Source organism: Mastomys coucha, unplaced genomic scaffold, assembly GCF_008632895.1.
Source record: "Mastomys coucha isolate ucsf_1 unplaced genomic scaffold, UCSF_Mcou_1 pScaffold21, whole genome shotgun sequence".
Lineage (NCBI taxonomy): Eukaryota > Metazoa > Chordata > Mammalia > Rodentia > Muridae > Mastomys > Mastomys coucha.
The window spans coordinates 116,771,773-116,779,221 of NW_022196904.1; the positions used below are offsets into that span (position 1 = coordinate 116,771,773).

The window sequence follows — 7,449 nt, forward strand, 5'->3', positions numbered from 1 at the left end:
GGCCGCCAGATTTGGACTCTTCAAAAGGTAGATATTCAATTTCAAGGAGTTGTAACTTTATACCAGGTAAGCAAAATATAAAATAACTTAAATATACAGGACCTGAAAGTCAAATAGAAAAATTAAAACTATATATGGCAGATATAGCCATATAAATGTAAGGGAGAGATCTGCTGCAACAATAGAAAGCACAGACTAACATTCCTCCAACTTCAAGGACAAGACATAAAGTAGGAGAGATTCCTGCTATCAAAGATCATTACAGACTGCCCAAACTGTCCATGAACTAGACACAACAAAAGTTGGCTCTCAAGAGCTGGAGAGATGGCTAAGTGGTTAAGAGCACCGACTGCTCTTCCAAAGGTCCTGAGTTCAAATCCCAGCAACCACATGGTGGCTCACAGCCATCTGTAATAAGATCTGACTCCTTCTTCAGGAGTGTCTGAAGACAGCTACAGTGTGCTTACATATAATAAATAAATAAACCTTTAAAAAATTTATAGGGAGGAACACTGCTAACAGAATAATTATTGGCTTACTAAATGAGATGGCTACTAAGGAGACAGCTCATAGAAATAATCTCTATTTTGTTGGTTTTTTGTTTGGTTGGTTGTTTTGAGACAGGGTTTCTCTGTATAGCCCTGGCTGTCCTGGAACTCACACTGTAGTCCAGGCTGGCTCGAATTCAGAAATCCACCTGTCTCTGCCTCCCAAGTGCTGGGATTAAAGGTGTGCACCAGCACTGCCCAGCAGAAATAATCTCTTACTGATAATAGAAAACTTAAACAAAGAATAATTGAGTTTCTTTTTCTAATACAGAAATAAAGAATATACTCATAAAACAAAAGTGGGATTTGATATCTCCCAGAGTTAGGTTATCTACCCTGGATTTTTACAAGGACTGATAAGTAGATGAGCATACATATGTTATAACTTCAGACTAGAAGGAAGGAAGTGTGTTACACTGGAGAAGAGATTTTGTCTTTGTTTCAACAGGAGAAGAAAAGCTATGGATTCCTTTGAAAGGAATGAAAATCAGATTTGACCAGGGGGAGACCCCTGAAGATCCTGGCTGCAGACATGAAAGAAATCAAGAATACCAATAAAACAGGTAACATTACTGATCCCTCTACATGGGAGCAGCTCTGAGACCGGCTGAGACATGAAAATGTCTCCAACCAGGGCTTCAGCTAAGCATAGCCAATAAATCTTGTTGGCTACAAAATCCTCAGGACTTACCATGTCATCCTTTCAAATGGCATAAAAATTGATATTAATTTAATTATACAATCTAAACTAACTTATAAAAGTAAGACACATGGCTTACCTGCTTGGATAGACAGCAGAATAGAAAACTGTCTTTAGTTGATTGTGCACACCATACATTTTATACATATGTTAATGCAAAAATGTATATTACCTGTGAAAGTTCATATGTTTACAGACACCAATGCAGTTAAAACAACCATGCCAGGAGCTGGGGAGATGGCTTAACAGAGCACTGGCTGCTCTTCCAGAGGTCCTGAGTTCAATTCCCAGAAACCACATGGTGGCTTACAAAACTCTGTAATGGGATCCAACGCCCTCTTCTGGTGTGTCTAAAGACAGTGTGCATTCACATATATAAAATAAATCTAAAACAAACAAACAAACAAATAGCCATGACAAGATCCATCCTCAGGGATGCTGAAAAGGATGCTAAGATGCTGAGACGTATTATTCCAGCAACCTGCATCATCCAACCTCAGACAACCTCAATAGCTGTTTCATCAAAACTTGCTCCCAGGACAGCTTCAAAGCTGCTGACCCCAGTTGGTCCAGCCTCTCAGACTGTTCCAGGCAGGTCATCATTTAAGCCCTGAACTTTCACAGCACACAGAGATTGGACAACAAATGTCACTGCTAGTATTCTTATATTTTTGGTTGTGAGCCTAGCCTTTAATGGCTGAGCCATTTCTCCACTCACAACTAGCATTCTTAAGACTGGCTAATATCCCAGTTTTCTTTGGGTATCCAAAAGAAAACTATTCTCTCAGACAGCAGGAAGCAATTTTATGAGAACAATGCCCCTATTCCCAAGGAGTGGGGTGGATGCTTTTTGGTTGTTTGTTGGATGATAGACGCTAAAAGGGGCTTGTCTACGAGTCTGAGATTGTCTTGGTCAGGGAGGTTAGAATCAGGGATTTCTTTTTCTCTTCTTTTTTCTTTCCTCTATCTAAGGGAAAATAATGAGGAAAGGGGTGAAAAGGAAAGTGGGGTGAAAAGATAAGGGTATGGGCTTTGTACAGTGATACAAATTTTAGGTTGTATTTTGCTACAATATACTATGTATATGTGTATGTATATATATATATGTGTGTGTGTGTGTAATATATAGCATGTATTATATTTATATATGTATATATTATATATATGCATTATATAACTGTAATACATATACATATATGTTTCAACTGTTTCAAGTATTGTACCTATGTAATTCTTTTTTTTTTTTTTTTTTTTTTTTTTTTTTTTTTTTTTTTTTTTTTTTTTTTTTGGTTTTTCGAGACAGGGTTTCTCTGTGTAGCCCTGGCTGTCCTGGAACTCACTCTGTAGGTGGCACATGCCTTTAATCCCAGCTCTTGGGAGGCAGAAGCAGGCAGATTTCTGAATTCAAAGCCAGACTGAGTACAAAGTGAGTTCCAGGACAGCCAGGGCTACACAGAGAAACCCTGTCTCAAAAAATCAAAAGAAAAAAAAAAAAGCAATATTAAGTTCTAGTCCTTTTAAAAGCTGCTATTAGAAACTATTTACAATAAATAAAAAATGCAAGTTAGGAGTTAGTCAATCAAACTTACAGTCATGTTAGATCTTAATTTAGTTAATAACAGAAATATAGGGTTGGGGAGGTGGCTCAGCAGTTAAGAGCACTGACTACTCTTCCAGAGGTTCTGAGTTCAATTCCCAGCAACTGCATGGTGGCTCACAATCATCTGTAATAGGATCTGATGTACTCTTCTGGGACAGCTACAGTGTACTCATAAACATAAAGTAAATAAATACATCTTAAAAAAAAAAAAGAAATGTACTTCCTAGGTTCAACAGATAGTAATTAGCCAGAAACAAGCAACGTTTGCCTAGTCAGATCTACTATAGTCTTTAAAAACTCTCAGACTACAGAAAATGGCACTTACGGATGTTCTATTAATAAGAGGACGTTTCTTGACACAGACACGTCAGCTCCTGGCAGCACCCCCATTCTACTTCAGAGAAGATGATGAGCATCGAGAACCTCCATAGGAAGTTTGCTTCAAACTTTCCAAACTGGACAACCAGGATGCAGGGAAATCAACTGCTGAGCTTTTCAAGGACAGGGTAGGCAAGTCCTTCATCATTCCTGCTCCACAGAATGATCTGTCAGATAGTCTGAACGAGAAGGCTGAAGATGAGCGCTCCAATGACTCAGGGAAATGTCATGTGACTGTCCTGGCAGCCAGCTGTTTCTGTCATTTCTATAGATTTGGAAGCTGCTTCATTTGCACTTCCTGCATACTCCGGTAATTCTATCCCTTCTCCGGTCTCTGATGGAGCTGAAGACTAGATAGTTATAGTCTTAAGCTTAAATTGTTTAGGATTTGAGAAAATGTTTTACAGTCTAGGAAGCTATTCTTAGGTTTATAAATGCAAATTTTGATAGAAAATGATTTATGTACAGAACTCTAACTCACCAAGACAGGATAGATAATAGAGTCCTTTTTCCAACATTGCTAAATACAAATGGACTGGACATTGTGAATGTAATTCTTACCTGATAGTTATCATGATTGTTCTTTTGTTGTTGTTGTTGGTGGTGGTGGTTTTTCAAGACAGGGTTTCTCTGTATAGCCCTGGCTATCCTGGAACTCACTCTGTAGACCAGGCTGGCCTTGAACTCAGAAATCCACATGCATCTGCCTCCCAAATGCTGGGACTAAAGGCATGTGCCACCAACGCCTGGCTTCATGATTGTTCTTATCCTATATAGTTTACTGATGTTAAAGAAAGAGCCTTTTGGGGCTGGTGAGATGGCACAGCGGTTAAGAGCACTGACTGCTCTTCTGAAGGTCCTGAGTTCAAATCCCAGCAACCACATGGTGGCTCACAACCATCTGTAACGAGATCTGATGCCCTCTTCTGGAGTGTCTGAAGACAGCTACAGTGTACTTACACGTATTAAATAAATAAATCTTTTAAAAAAAAAGAAAGAAAGAAAGAAAGAAAGAAAGAAAGAAAGAAAGAAAGAGCCTTTTATTGAACTAAAAGGGAGAGATGTAGAGAGAATATCTTGTGTACTGTGTGGAAGAATCACCTCTCAATAAGAAGCAGATGGCCTATTAGCAAAAGGCAGGGAACAAGAGGTCGGAGTTATGGTAAAGAGATAGGAACTCTGGGGAGTTAGTCAGGCATGGGGAGATTCCCCACCCAGGCTCTGAGGAGACAGACATACGAAATGGGGAGGGAATCAACCATGTAGCACACATGGAATAGAATAAACAGGTTATATAAGTTATGAGCTAGTCAGGGAACAAGCCCAGCTTATGGTCTAGGCATTTACTCATACATAAAAAGCTTCCAAGCTGTTACTCAGGACCTGGAGCCAGGTAGAAAAGACTGCAGTTACGCCTCTCCATGCTCCCCGACCTGGCTGTGGATGAGGATGGAGCTCTCAGCTACTTCTCCAGCACTATGCCTGCCTGCCACCGTGCTCCCCACCATGATGACAATGGACTAACCCTCTGAAAAGAGAAACAAGACCACAGGTGCCCTGGTCACAGTGTCTCTTCACAGGAGTGGAACAGTTTCTAAACAGGTTTCAAATTTTGACGGGTTGGTTGAAGCATCCTTCAAAAGATGGCCTACTGAAAGAGTTGGAGATGCCTGATACCCCTTGGCTCAGTGTTGATGAAGGGATTTTAAGTCTTAGGGAATTGCAGTGCTAGAGTGGGTATGCTGTATAAACCTAACCCTCCACAACATGAGGACCCAGAAGACACATGCCCTTCACAAATAGTATAGGACGCAAACTGGTGAGAGGGGCAACAGCACATCTGAAGAGTTTTGCCATTTTCCTTGTGCCAGACCTTAAGAGTTGGAGATGCTGCTGCTCAGTGGATGAATTAAATGCAATGAGTTTAACTGGGCCCCAGAGTAGCAGGGGCCAGGTGGCAGCATTGAATTAACTAAGGTAAGATGATCATAGTTACTGCAATGGGCAGCATAGACAAAGCAATGATCATAATAGCCTGCCCCATAGTGGTCAGCACAGGCAAAGTGAACTTTACTGTGGCATGGCTTGTATGGATTTAGGTACTGGTTAACCAATCATGGTGTTTCCAGGCATGAAACGGATAGGAAGCCTACTATGTTTTCCTTTGACCTATATAGGCAGAAAACTTCTCAAACAAAGAAAAGGCTACATTAAATCATGGTCAAGAGGGAATCTCAGTCTGTGAACCAATTTCTAGAGTTGAGCCAGTTTGCAGACCCACAACTCCTTGAATGAAGGAGTGGCCAAGTTCCACTGATTAAGGACCTAAAGGTTTTACTGTTAGTCTTTCTCCTATCCTTCCCCAGAGGGACCTGTGGTCTTTTAGAAGGGAAACTGTACACTAAGGGAAGGAAGCTGTCAGACTTTCTAGGGTCTATTGGATACTGTTCTGAATTGACACTGGTTCTGGGAAATCCCTAGAAACATTATGCTCTGCCAGTTAAGGTCGGAGCTTATGAGGCCAGGTGATTAATGGAGTTTAGGCTGATGTCTGACTCACAGTAGGTCCAGTGAGACTCTGAATTTATCCTGTAGCTATTTCCCGAGTCCAAGAATATATAATTGGAATAGATATACTTAGAAGTTGGCAGAATTTTCACACTGGTCCCCTGACCTGTGATGTGAGGGCCATTATGGTTGGAAAGGCCAAATGGAAGCCTTTAGAGCTGCCTCTCTACCATAGAAAATAGCGAATCAAAAACAATATTGAATACCAGGACCAACTGTCACCATCAAGGACATGCAAGATGCGGGGGGCAGAGGGATTCCCAGATCTCCCTTTAGTTCTCCTATATGCTCTATGAAGAATATTTTGGTAAGAATCTGTTTGCAGCCGGGTGGTGGTGGTGCACGCCTGTAGTCCCAGCACTTGGGAGGCAGAGGCAGGCGGATTTCTGAGTTCCAGGCCAGCCTGGTCTACAGAGTGAATCCAGGACAGCCAGGGCTACACAGAGAAACCCTGTCTCGAAAAACCAAAAAAAAAAAAAAAAAAAAAAAAAAAAAAAAGAAGAAGAAAAGAAAAAAGAAAAAGAAAAAGAAAAAAAAAAGAATCTGTTTGCATAGATCTATGTTTTCTTTGCTAAACTTCTTTATCCTATAAGGTAACATCAATTGAGATAATATCAATGGTTCTCTTATTTAAGTTATGAACTACTAAAGTAATTTCCCTCAAGGGACATTGCCACTTGGACATTGCTATTCCAAAATGTGTGATGAATTTGTGGTTGTGCATGTTAAAGTTATAATTATGACCTGGTTACTATTTTCATTTAGAAATTAGGCACAACATAAGAAGATGTGATTGTGTGTCAAGCTGATAAATGGTGGACCTGTGGCTGTTCTTGGTTGGCAGTTTGGCATCTGTGGCTGGATACACCTACAAGGGATTTTTGCTGGTTAGATTGTCTGAGGTGGGAAGACTCATCCTAAGTCTGGGCCACACCTCCTCGTGGCAGCCTATAGAAATGACAGCAAAGAACTTTTTTTGCTTTCTTGCCCTCACTGTCCCTGGCAAGTCCATACCTTCACTGGCATTAAAGCCTACTTCTTTGGGATTCCTGGATATACTGAAGACTACCTGAGACATCCCAGCCTCATATACTGAACAACTACTAGATTCTAGAACCTTCCACTGGGAGACAGCCATTGTTGAAATAACTGGACAACAGCTTAGAGGTCACTCTACTAAATTACCTTCACATATATTCAATCAGCTGTGTTCCTCTAGAGAACCCAGACTAACAAAGCTACATGACAGGATGGAGACCTAGGTCTTGCTGGCTCAGGAATCTCCACTCGTAGGGGATGGGGGAAGGCATGGGGACACTGAAGGGCACAAGAAATAGAAAGGGTGGGCTGGAGAGATGGCTCAGCCGGTAAGAGAACTGACTGCTCTTCCAAAGTTCAGGTCCCAGCAACCACATGGTGGCTCACAACCATCCATGATGGGATCTGATATCCTCTTCTGGGATGTCTGTGGACAGCTACAGTGTGCTTACATGTAATGAATAAATAAATCTTAAAAAAAAAAAAATGGAAAGAATAAGGAGATAAGAAAATGAAACTAAGCCGGGCAGTGGTGGTGCACACCTTTAGTCCTAGCACTTGGGAGGCAGAGGCAGGCGGATTTCTGAGTTCGAGGCCGGCCTGGTCTACAGAGTGAG

At 41.1% G+C, this 7,449-nt stretch overlaps 1 protein-coding gene and 1 long non-coding RNA gene across 3 annotated transcripts in view; one reads left to right on the forward strand and one right to left on the reverse strand.

The window, feature by feature from the left end:
• Positions 1-3,780, forward strand: part of LOC116103028 — a 7,626-nt gene extending 3,846 nt beyond the window's left edge. Inside the window, exons 3-4 of the long non-coding RNA XR_004123361.1 lie at positions 997-1,111; positions 3,211-3,780. This is a non-coding gene — a long non-coding RNA (uncharacterized LOC116103028). The remainder of the gene's footprint in view (positions 1-996; positions 1,112-3,210) is intronic.
• The window catches only part of Bcl7c (BAF chromatin remodeling complex subunit BCL7C), a 41,975-nt gene that overhangs the window by 27,796 nt on the left and 6,730 nt on the right, over positions 1-7,449 (reverse strand). The window lies entirely within an intron of this gene.